This window comes from Macaca fascicularis, chromosome 13 (genome assembly GCF_037993035.2).
Source record: "Macaca fascicularis isolate 582-1 chromosome 13, T2T-MFA8v1.1".
Classification (NCBI taxonomy): Eukaryota; Metazoa; Chordata; class Mammalia; order Primates; family Cercopithecidae; genus Macaca; species Macaca fascicularis.
Genome location: NC_088387.1, coordinates 55,077,155 through 55,087,617, shown reverse-complemented (window position 1 = coordinate 55,087,617; position 10,463 = coordinate 55,077,155). Strand labels below are relative to the sequence as shown.

At 42.0% G+C, this 10,463-nt stretch overlaps 1 pseudogene; it reads right to left on the bottom strand.

The window, feature by feature from the left end:
* Window positions 1–231: 231 nt before the first annotated feature.
* LOC102144444 (DNA (cytosine-5)-methyltransferase 3A-like) lies at window positions 232–2,581 on the bottom strand (annotated as a pseudogene).
* Window positions 2,582–10,463: the final 7,882 nt, after the last annotated feature.

The following is a 10,463-nucleotide window of genomic DNA, read 5'->3' as shown; positions in this document are numbered from 1 at the left end:
GAAAAACATTGAAAAATCAGGAGATGATGTCCAACTCTTTTTGCAAGACAAAGCCCTCCATTATTTCTGCCTCTGTAGTTTCGTTTTGAATTCCTTTTTTCTCTTCTGGGTGCTGATACTTCTCTCCATCCTTACATTGCTAGGTTTTACTATGTTTTGTGGTTTTTTTTTTTTTTTTTAATTTTAGTTTGTTTAACCTTGTGTCACTACCTCAGTTTGCCCTCATGTCCCTTACACACAACCAAAATACTCCTTCAGTGGAGTGAAGAAATGGCAGGTGACTGCCATGGTCCACGACCCACCCAACACTCTCTACCTTGCCCAATGGCTCATGTTGGAGATGTCAGTATAATGGACAGGGAGGCCAAATACCCTTTCCATTTCAGTGCACCTAAGGTGTCCTCCTTCTCATTCATGAAGATAGGGAGATGCTGGTCTTTGCCCTGCATTATGGAGTTTGACCTAGTAGTAATGGTCCTCTCTTTGCTGATCTTAGCTCTCCTGCCATGCTCCAGACACTCCTGCAGCTCCAGCTTACACTCACAGTGAATGCCAATGCCCTGCTCATACTGGGAAGGTTACCACAGGCATAGCAGTTCTGGTGTGCAGCTGACACTTCTTTGGCACAGGATTAGAATAAAAAAATTGTGAGATGTCTCTCTTGTGACTAATGTCCATGGCCACCGCACTCCCAAGGAACCACTAGAAGGGCAATCATCTCCCTCCTTGGGCTGTGCATGATGCAGAGGTGGTAGAACTCAAAGAACTGCTGGCCAGTGCCCTTGTAGGGTCCTTCGTGGGCAAGGTTGACAATGGAGAGGTCATTGAAGAGAATGGACCCCACTCCTAGTTTTGCTTTTGCATGATGGTTCTAGCGTCCCCAACGTACATGATCCTCCCCTGGTGCCACAGCATGCCCACCGTGATGGCATCCTCACACACCTCTGAGACATGTAGTGGTCTACCCAAATGCCCAGCCCTTCAGCACCAGGAGCCTCATATCAATCCCATCAAAGAGAGACAGCACCTGGATGGGCGGCTTCCTTTTCTCAGCTGGGACAGGCAAGTAGGTCTCCAGAGGGTCAAATTCTGTGTTATGGTTATTGGGGAAGAACATCTGGAGCTGAGATGGCCAGTCATCCCATCGTTGCAGCAGCCCGTAGGTGCCCTTTTGCTCACACTTGTAGCAGTTCCAGGGATCTTCCTTAATGGTCACCTGGGCAACCTCTGGCCCAACCAAGAGGTCTATACACTCCACGCAAAAGCACCTGCAGCAGTTGTTCCAGCACATGAGCACCTCATGCCCCCAGTAGCAGATGGTGCAGCAGGACTGATAGCCATCATCATCATACTGGTATGCACACTCCAGGAAGCAGTTCTTGCAATGTTGTCATATTCCTAGCATGAAGAGGGGCTGTCCAGAGGGACATTGAGGCTCCCACAAGAGACACAAAGTTCCTTGATGTTCTGGCACTTCTGCCTCACCTTGTACACCAGCTACTCTTGTGTGTTCATCAACAATCTCCTTGATGTTGAGCTTCCTTTTTTGTTTTTTTTTGAAACAGAGTCTTGCTCTCTCACCAGGCTGGAGTGCAATGGCGCTCTCAGCTCACTGTAACCTCCGACTCCCTGGTTCAAGTGATTCTCCTGCCTCATCCTCCCCAGTAGCTGGGATTACAGGCACATACCACCACACCTAGTTAATTTTTGTATTTTTTAGTAGAGACGGGGTTTCACCATGTTGGCCAAGATGGTCTCGATCTCCTGACCTCGTGATCCACTGGTCTCAGCCTTCCAAAGTGTTGGGATTACAGGCGTGAGCCACCACACCCAGCCCAATGTTGAGCTTCTTAGCTCTGCTCTTTCAGGGCTTTTTGGCTGGAGGGGGTGGTGCATAAGCAGTTGCCTCAGGGTCAACCCACACGTGTGCATAAACTTCTTTGTTGGGATTCTTCTCCTCTTCTTGTGGCTCCAGTCTCTTGGGGGCAAAAGGCTGGAACCTCCCAAAGGTCCATCCGAATATCTACTTGCTCTGCAACTCTGTGACCTTGGCAGTGTCACTCTCATTGCTGTCATAGCTCTCTGGGAACAGCTCCCCTGTACACTGCTGGCCACCGGCAGGACTTCGTAGATGGCTTTGCGGTACATGGGCTGCTTGTTGTATTATAGGTGGTCTGGTGGAACACACTGCAAAAGGAGCTCAGTGGCAACAGCTTCTCTACATACAGCACTGAGAACTCGCTTCTCCAAACCACATGACACAGTGGGTGCCTTTAGCTGCTCGACTCTGGCCTGTCATCCACCAAGACACAATGTGGCCTCCAGGAGAAGCCCCGCAATTTTCCTCACATCAACTTCCTAGTGCCAAAGCCCCAGCTGTCCTTGTACTCTGGTTCATCATCACCCACTTTAGTGTACTTGTTCCCAGCATCAGTCCCCACAGGCTCAGGTGTGGTAACGACAGTGGGGGATGTGGGTTGCTGGGCTGCCACACAGCAGCAGGGCTAGCCTCTTCCACCTTTGCAGACTCCTCTGAGCTCTAGTTTTCTTCCGCAACATTCATTACTGCAGTGACCTCGGCGTTTCTTCTCAGCCCATGAGGCCACGTGTAGCCCTCTGAGGTCCGCTCAGCATCTTCAGCATATTTTACTTGGAATTCCACATCCAATTAATTGCCAGTCCTTTCAATTTCACTCCTAAGAGATGCGATGCCTTTTTTTCTTTTTAGCTGATACTACTCTCATTTAAACCTTTATTACTTCTTGTCTAACTCATTTCAGAAGCTTCCTAATGGGTCTCCTCTCTTGCTCCTACCTTTTCCCTTATTAATCCAGATGAATCGACTCAGATCATTGCTCTGATTATGACTCTCTGCTGACCCAGATACTGGGATGAAGTCAAAATTCCTTGGCATGGCTCTCAAGGCTTTTCACAACCTCATCATCCAACTTTTCAGACGTGGCTGAAAGATATGAGATGATGGGTACGTAAATTTGCTTGTCTGTGGTTAACCACTATATGTAAGTGTATACAACCACTATATGTAGGTTTCCAAACATCATTTGTACAGCTTAAATATATATATACAATAAAACAAAGCAAGACAGGCTTATCTTAAAGAATCTTCACCCTATAGCCTCTGCATACCTAGCTCTACTCAGGACTTCTGACTTGCCAAAGGCCTCTAGATTATTCTTTCCTCTGGGCCCATGGTCATTTAGCTTCTGCCCCGAATGCATTTCTCACCTTCACTTGATGCTTCAAGACTCTACTTAAATGTCATTTACTTCCATGAAGAAAGTATTGGAGCTTATCATAGACTCAGCACAGTTCATTGCAAAGCTTTACAAAACTTACTAAGCACTTAGTTATTCTGCAAGGTGCTATTAAAATTATCATTTTCAACAGATACATTATTTTAAAACGCAGTACATTTTTGGAAGTCAATGAATTTTTGGAAGGTAAAAGAATTTGTGATTTTCTTTTCCTTTTAGTATATGCTTTATATACTTCCACCTTTATCTTTTCATTTTCTTAAAGATAACAGTGGCAGTATACAAAACATACTATATATGTATACAAATTATATAAAGAATAGCTCCTGCAGAAATGATGAGGATGGTGACGACAATTATTGCTAACATTTATTGAGCACTTACTATATGTTAAGCACTAACTTCGTTAACTTGCCCTTAACTTGTGTGAGCTTGTTTGATTTGTACAACCCCCCAGTGAAGTTCATACTACATGATTCCCATTCCACAGCTAAGGATCCTGAAGACAGGAAGCCTAAATCACATGCCCAGCTAATATGTGTTGGGTCCAGAATTTAAATCAGGGAGTCTGTCTTCAGAGCCCATGCCATTGACCCTTAAATAGCACCTTATAATGAAATTGCATATATATTTCCACCTTTATCTTTTCTTCTTAAAGATAAAAGTGGAAGTACATTAAACATATACTAAAAGGGCCATCAATAATTCTTTCCTGTCAGGAAATCAGTGAAAACTGTATCATCTATCTATCTATCTATCTATCTATCTATCTATCTATCTATCTATCTATCTATCTATCTCATCTATCTATCTCTGTCTGTCTGTCTGTCTATCTCTCTCTCTCTCTCTCTCTCTCTCTCTCTATCTTCTTAAACCCTCTTAAACCCAAAGAAGACACTTTACTTAGAAGTAGGGGCAATTTACAGAAATCTGAGACACAGATTCCATACCTGAAAGTGAGAATGTACTTAAAGGAAATATTGACAGGAGGAAGAGCAAATGCAGAGGAACTGACACATTAATCAAAAGTTAACTGATAGAGACACAGGCATGATTATGCATGTGTGTGTCTGTGTGTGTGTGTGTATATATATATATATATATATATATATATGTATGAGCTAATGGAACGTGTGAAAAAGATAATATAATCATTGGGCATGAAATAGATGCAACTTAAGGCTTTTCAATAAAGCTTTGTTAGGGGATAACCCAAGAATACTCCAGAAGAAGGGGAAAGAGAAATTGAACAAATTTTAGAGGCAATATTGAACAAGTGACAATAACTTAAAAAATCACAGATAGCTGAGTTTTACCTGAGATTTACTCAGGAATGTGGAATTCAAAAAATAAAATAGAGAAGAGAGATTTCTTAAATTATTTATTAAAATGAAATCAATTTCTTGTGAAGTTGGAACTAGAGAGTCTCAGATGCAACGGATAACTCCTGCAAAAATGATAAGGATGGTGATGATAACGCTTGCTAAAATTTATTGGGCACTTACTATGTGGCAGGCACTAACTTAATTAACTTGCCCTTGACTTGCGTGATGTTGTTTGATTTGTACACCTCAGTGAAGCTCATTCTACAAGATCCCCATTTCACAGGAAAAAATCCTGAAACAGGAAGTCTAAGTCATATGCCCAGCTGACATGTACTGGGTGCAGAATTCAAATCAGGGAGAGTCTGGCTCCGGAGCCCATGCCATTGACCCCCAAATAGCACCTTACAATGCAAAGAAAGGACAGATTCTTAGAAGTAATGGGTTTATTGACAGAGGAAATAAGCCTCTTCTACAGGTTTCTAACATAACTTTGAAATAAAATAAGGGTCATGGGGCAAGGGAAATTGACAAAGGTGATGACACAAGTCCTATTAACTAGTTTGTTACTGAGAGGGGTGGGGAGGACTTGTGAGTCTTGAGAGCTCCCCCTGAACAATGCTGCCTTCAGTCCAAATTATTGCTGAATGAAGGGGAGGGGCAGGGTGGCTAGGTGATCAAAAGCCCTTCAGAGAAGGAGGTGGAATGGCAGCCATGGGCCCTTCTCTGTCTCCAGAAGTTCACTGTACTGAATTTAATAATTGCTTCCTATTATTGCCTGACTGTCTGTTCCAAATAAATCTACCTGATTGGGATGGATTTGGTGTGGGAATATCTGTTCCAGCCTATTAGCCAGCACCTTTCCTGAGATTTCCCTGTCCACATTTATTAAGGAGATTGGGCGATAATTCAGGCTGGGTTCAGGTTCTCCTCCTGGTTTAAGAATTACAAAAATTAGTGCTCATCGTAGACCCAAAAGTCAGCGTTTTGTTTTCAGCTTATCCTTGTCCCTTCTTAGCAATGGAGGCAGAAGTACCTTGCTTTGGGGTATGAAACCTGATTATCAAACATCAGGGCTCTTGGTACATTCCAGAAAGTGACAACTTTTAGGGGTAAATTTTCATTTTTTCACTTTGATCTTGCCCTCTGAAAGTGGCTGTGTTTCTGGTTATACTCGTAGCTTCAGTCATTCTCAAGCAGACCCTTTAAAAATAACCTGATAGAGCCTAAGGAGGGGGCATCAGTGACTTTCCTTGGCACTACTTGTTGGTTTAGGAGATTTTTTCTCTTTTAATGAGTTAATGTCAAAAAATGAACATGGAGTTGGAGTCTTCCAGTGTCCCATTTTCTACCTCACTGTGGGAAGCAGGATAATATAGAAAAAGCTCTCTGTTCTTCTCAAAAATGGAATCTTCACACTGCCAACTGCTCTGCTAGCTGCAGACATGTTTCTGGGTCTCCCCAAGTCCTAAACTCACCACAAGTGCATGATCCAGCCACCAAAGAGCAGTGCTGTTGTTCTAGGAGTCACTGTCTCATTTGTTGTTGATAGTGTTGCTATTAAGCTCTGACTATGGGCCAGACACTCTTGTAAGCACTTTATCTGCAGTAACCATTTAGTATTCACAAAAAGCCCCAGTAGTAAGTACAATTATTGGTCATCCCACTTAGTAGAGATGAAAGCCAAGACTTAAAGAGACTAAATACTTACCCAATGCCACGCAGTCAGTAAGCTGAGACTCAAGCATAGATCCATCAGACCCCAGTACTGGTGCTCAATTCACTCTCTTCTTCCACCTTTTAGTCCTTAACCATCATGGCACAACATAGGGGTCAGCAGAATGCCATCAGCACAGAAGACAAGGAAAGCAGAAAAGAGCGATAGGGCGGATTCAAGGCCGTGGCAGCCTCGGAAAGACTTTTGAAGTGTAGAAGATAATTTGGCCGTACTGGCCGTGTGCTAATGCTTGAAGACAAGTAGTCAATCAACATTTCCAGAGGCAGCAGCAGAGGCTTCCAGCTCTGAGAGGTAGCAACTGAAGGCTGGACTGTATCTACCCATCTCACTTAAGCCTTACAATGCCACCCCCAACACCATTCCCATTTTACTAATGGAGAAACCAGGCTGAAGTAGTTATCTTACCTACCAGAGGTCACAAAGTTAGAAAGTGTCAGGGCAGGTATGTCAGTCCAGCTGGAGACAGAAGGTCAGAAGGAAGAAAGTGGAATGTGACCAGCATATACATCCTGAAATTATTTGGGGAAAGATTTCTATACAAAGAGAGATAACGCACAGAACCAGCATGGAATCTGCTTCTCCCTTTCTCTGTATCTGTTACTTTCTCTCTTTCTCTTTCTCTCTGCCCCTCACCTCCTGCCCCTGTCTCTTCCCTTCCCTATACACACACACAACCCTAGTGCAGTTGAAAAGGAAAACAAACAAACAAACAAACAAACAAAAAACTGAAACAAAGAGATTTTTAAGGAGGAAAACCAAGCAGTATTACTGTATTACTTTTCAACTTGTTTAATTCTTGAGAGCCTATCTAGTAAAGTGAGGGAGATTAGTATGCTTTATCTAGAAAGACCATTAGTGACTGGGCGCGGTGGCTCATGCCTGTAATCCCAGCACTTTGGGAGGCCAAGGCGGGAGGTCAGGAGTTCAAGACCATCCTGGCCAACACGGTGAAACCCTGTCTCTACTAAAAATACAAAAATTAGCCAGGCGTGGTGTCAGGCACCTGTAAAATCAGCTACTCAGAAGGCTGAGGCAGAGAATTCTTGAACCTAGGAGGCAAGGGTTGCAATGAACGAAGATTGTGCCACTTACACTCCAATTTGGGCAACAGAGCGAGACTCTGTCTCAAAAAAAAAAAAAAGAAAGAAAGACCATTAGTGATTTAATTGTATCTTTGATAGTGGGTCTACTTTTTGATTCCTTAAATATGTTAGAATTATCAGTGGTATGTACGTGATCCTACATAATGTAAAAGTCATATTTAATTAAATTAATGTAAGTGAAATAGTTCAGTTGGCTTATCTTGTTCATTTTCTCTAACTAAATATCAACTTACACTAAAAATTTTATTAATCACAGTAATGAGAATTTTTATATTAAATATATATATTACATTTAGTTTAAACGTTAATAGTCTACATTATTTTAATAAATTGTACTAAGGGAGTATATATGGAATAAGTCTCTCATGCAGATTTTATTGGTTGCTGCATAGTTAATAGACACTAATGTGATCAGAGCCTGGATGTGATCATAAGATCAGTAGTTAAAATGATTGAAATATAAATTAGGAGCTGGAATAATTGTTTGTTAGAAGCTCAGATAATAACTGTTTGGTAATGCTCAGAGGGTTGGAGAAATAAAACATTGAAATGTACAGCAGTAGCAGGGGAAAGAAACATTTTGAGGCAGACAAAGCCACGGCATGCTTTTCTGCTAATTGCTCCTGTCTTTCTCTCTTGCCCCATGGAGGCCTGACACACACCTCTGCCCTCCCTTATCTCACCCCTCTGGATTCCTCAGTGGCCTCCTACGCCACTTCTGCCTTTCTCTGTTCCTGGCTTCTTTACTCACAGTCTGTAAGTCCTCACTGATGATGACAAACACCATGCAATCATCTTACTATTAACATGTCTGATTCTTTGAGAACTGGTAGAAAAAGCACTCTTGTTTCTTATGGGCTGGAATTCTCTTTCTTCTAGGCCAGGGTTGGCACATCTTCCTGTTAGGGACTCTCACTGATGCTAAAATATTTTAAGCTTTGTGGCTAATACAATTCTCATTGGAATGGTTCAACTCTGCTCTTACGGGTTTAGAAAGCAGCCATTAGACAACAGTATGCAAATGGGTATGGCTGTGTGACAATAAAATTTTACAAGAACAGACATCAAGCTGAATTTGGCCTACTTGCCATAGTTTGCCACCTCCTGTTCTATGTTGTCTAATGTCCTGTTAACCCAAAGACACATTTAGCTTTTTCTCTTAAAGGGAAATTCTCCGTTGAAATGTCGTTCTCAACAATGGGGTTATAATAAATTTCTTATACTTGTGTGTGTGTGCTGTGCATTCCTGACAAGGTGAAATGGACAATTCTTAATAAAATAGAAGCAATATACACTCCATGCCCTGATAAGCCTGGAAGTTAATTTTAAAAGAGTGAGATTGTATTTAAAAGACTAAATCAACTTTTCTGTCTTATGCAGCCATGAAGACTTTCTCCAGATTGGTGAACAGGCCTAATCCTGAAGACAGACTTTTTGGGTAATTTTGATAGTGAATTTTCCTATCTGGACTTTTGCCTTTTTCTCCTAAATTCTTGATAGAGTTACTGGAAAACCATTTTTCTCTTTGTGGAGCCCTTGCCTCCTCCCTATCCTCTACACTCCGATTAATTCTCCTGCCTCCTTCATCTTTTAGGATACTTTTCTTGCTGGTTTGACTGGAAAATTCAGGCTTGTTTTCCATGGGGGTTTTGGTGCATGTGAGCAATGTGTCCTCTCAATCTCTTGACGACTGAGCGGACACATTAAGGAAGTTAGGGTTTTCTGACAGCAATCTACATTACACTTCAAAGTCTCTGACAGTGACTTTTGCATAAAGGGCCCCTGATTTCCTTTTCTTCCACTCAACTGGAAACTGTATAATTTTAACATTGTTTCCTCTTAATCTCTTCCCCAGACCAACTATTTCAACTTTGGACTTCAATTACTCATTTTCAATGCTTGCGTGTGTTAAATTCATTAATTTCTATTAAATTCCCTTAATTTACTCACTATGGGCAAAGCACTGTGAAAGACAATGTTGATGGAGACAAAGATTTAAGATACCTTCTGCCCTTGAGGCACTAATCATTAACCTAAAATATAAAGTTCCATGTGATAAGCCCTAAATGAGTGACATAAAGGAAGTTGGTAAAGTTTAAGGGACATAAAGGCTGTTGTTTTAGGGGCTAGAGTGTACTAGAGGAAATTTTGCTCCATAGTATCCATGCTGCTTACATGTCAACAGTACCCAACTTGCTTTGGGGTTACCATAACCTCCTTAGTCTTGGCCCATTTACTCACTATGACACTGACTTTATTCCTAGGGGTGTCTCATGTTCCAAGCCAAGATAATGCTCCCAGTCCACCCACCTGACCCAGATGGGTTTACTAATAATCATAAAACCCTAATCCGGATCTCAGATTTTTTCTTTGTGCCACCCAAGACGCAGTTTCCCTCTTCTGTTGTACTGGGTTTTTGTGACAAAGGTGTCTTGAAGCTATTGTGGGCCACCACCCAGATCCGCAAATATAGCCAACCCAAAGCAGACTGATGAGGACCTGAGTTCTGCTGACATCATTTCAGGTCTACATCACTCTGGAACTGAAGCTAAACCAGACTCTTCATCTTCATGAGCCATATATCTTTTAGCTTAAGCCAGTTTAAGTTGAGGTTTCTGCCACTTGCAGCAGAAATGTTGATAAAGCATATGGCAGTCGGGCTTGGACTTGAACGAGGAGAGTATCTTCACAGGTGAGGATGGAATCATAGCTTCCAAACATTTTTATTTACCTACAAACTTCTGTATCTGACAGTGTTGAATACAATTTTCAAGTTGGGTTAAAACACTGATTCAAAAGATGCTGGAGTTGGAAGCACTCTCTGTGTTTGTCACATTGCCCACAGACACTTACATCATTGTAGGAATAAAAAAAAAATCAAAACGGGAAAGGGTATGTCTGAGCATTTTAACGTATTTCCTGCTGGAACCCACTCACATTCCTTGGTGGCATCTCCACTAGCAATCTACATTGCCCTTCAAAGTCTCTACAGTTGGCTTACTTTTTCACCTGGCATTTCTGGGCT